Here is a 2,446-nt window from a genome sequence, read left to right as displayed (position 1 = left end):
CACACACACACACACACACACACACACACACACACACACACACACACACACACACACACACTCACATACACATATGTGTGTGTGCATGTGTATGTGTGTGTTTGTATGAATATATATACGTCTATGTTTGTACGTATATGTATGTATATATATACATATGTGTATGTGTATATATATAAATATATATATGTATATACATACATATATACATACAAACATACATTCGCTACACATGTGTGTGCATGCACAAACACATACACGCACAATATATATACATATATACATATACTATTTTTGGTTTAAGAATAATAAATTTGTACTCCACAAAAGTATGGAGTAACCCATCAGATTATAGTAAATTTGTTTTTGTTATAACTGAACATAGAAAGAAGCATTAATATGTATATATATATATATATATATACATATGCAGATGTATATACACATATACTCACACACATTTATATATAGAGAGAGAGATACATATATACATACACACATATTCATGTATGCATATCCATACATTCATAGATAGAAACAAAACAGTAGAGTTTGTTTACATTGTATTTATATACATCATCTTAAGCATGTTTCATTTACAACTGGAAATCTTCAGAGATTGTATGGCAGTTTTTAGTAATCATTTGTATTCATGTTGGGCAGATGATAGTGTTGCTGTATTAGATGATACAACAGTACTGCCATCAACCCAGTAGGGATTGTTATGCAATCTTTGAAGATTTGACGACACAATGAGATAATTTCCTTACATAACTGATATTTATTCATTGTCAATGAAATACATGTAAGATGATATAACTATTGTGTCGAGTCAATAGTTTTACTATATTTTGCAAACTTATTTGCTTTATTTGTCAAGTTACAGCAAAAGCAGAGCATGTATTCAAAGTAGAGACCATTGTGTGCACCGTCTGAAGCCACCTTTCTTCCAATTCTATGATTCCTATGTTGATACCATTTCTCATCCTTTGAGATGAAGAACTCCTTCACTGAAACTTCCACCTCCCCTTGATTGATGAAGTGTTGCAGGCACAAAGTAGTGAGCCACAGATCAGAGCAATTAATAATAGGCTGGAGTTAGGTCCAGATTATATGTTGGGTGTGGTATTAGTTTGATTCCTTCAAGTTCCTTGAGTTTATTCTGGAACATTTGAATGGTATATGGTCTGGGATTAACTTGCTATAAAAGAGCTCACTTTTTGTTAACCAATGCTGGGTATTCTTACCACACAATGGCATACATCTATGAAATATCAAGCCTTCCTGATATTCTCCAAGTGCTACTCACCAGATTTGTCTCTATGGCCTGCAACACAGCTTCAGAGCCCATGGTTTTAGGCTTACCTGACCTTGCCTGGTTGTTGAGGTTCTTGCAACCCATGTGAAATTTCTCAAACCATTTGGTTGCCCTGACCAATTGAACCTTCACCTTTAACACAACAAATAGTTTAAGTTGCTCCTGTGTCGTTATGGCCCAGTTTGAACTTGTAAAGCACAAGTTCCCAAATTAAGCAACACCTCACATTCATCTGTGCAGCTTTCAAACCACATATGGTATTCACAGCGAGTACTTTCCACATGTTGGACTGTTTTGGTCACATGATCTGCATGCCACAAACTAGCACTTATGCAAATTTTGGCACAAGGCCAGAAATCTTGAGGGAGGGGGTAAGTCGATTACATCAAACCCAGTACTTGACTGGTACTTACTTTATTGACCCCGGAAGGGTGAAAGGCAAAGTTGACCCTGGTAGAATTTGAAATCAGAACATGAAGACAGATGAAATGTTGCTAAGCATTTTGCTTGGCCTGTTAACGATTCTGCCAGCTTGCTCTACTTATGCGAATATTACAAAACTTTTGACTTACCTCAATATCATATAAACAAATCGGTTTATTTTATTTGTTTTATTTTATTTTCTACATGTACTCTGTGACCTACACAACTGCAGATTCCAATAAAATGGAACTAAAAAAAAAATAACGGGAGTCCTTTCCATGGCTTGCCTTTTGATATACAGGAATACACATGAAGTTCCAGATACTGGTATTTTGCTATCCAGTTTAAGCCTCACTCACACTATATGATTAATACATGCATCCATACACATGCACACATACACACATAATTATTCAAGCATATGCACTCACACATATACATACACTTACATACACACATGCATACTTACATGCTCACACACACATATATGCATACTTTATTTATCGACCCTGAAAGGATGAAAAACAAAGTTGATCGTGGCGGAATTTGAACTCAGAACATAAAGACAGATGAAATACTGCTAAGCATTTTGCCCAATGTGCTAACGTTTCTTATTTCTTTATTGCCCACAAGGGGCTAAACATAGAGGGGACAAACAAGGACAGACAAAGGGATTAAGTCAATTACATCGACCCCAGTGCGTAA

The 2,446-nt window shown here is 35.7% G+C and overlaps 1 protein-coding gene across 1 annotated transcript in view; it reads right to left on the bottom strand.

The window, feature by feature from the left end:
• Positions 1 to 2,446, bottom strand: part of LOC106874561 (short-chain dehydrogenase/reductase 3) — a 241,307-nt gene that overhangs the window by 94,026 nt on the left and 144,835 nt on the right. The window lies entirely within an intron of this gene.

This window comes from Octopus bimaculoides, chromosome 16 (assembly GCF_001194135.2).
Source record: "Octopus bimaculoides isolate UCB-OBI-ISO-001 chromosome 16, ASM119413v2, whole genome shotgun sequence".
NCBI lineage: Eukaryota > Metazoa > Mollusca > Cephalopoda > Octopoda > Octopodidae > Octopus > Octopus bimaculoides.
This window is presented reverse-complemented; position numbering and strand designations above follow the sequence as displayed.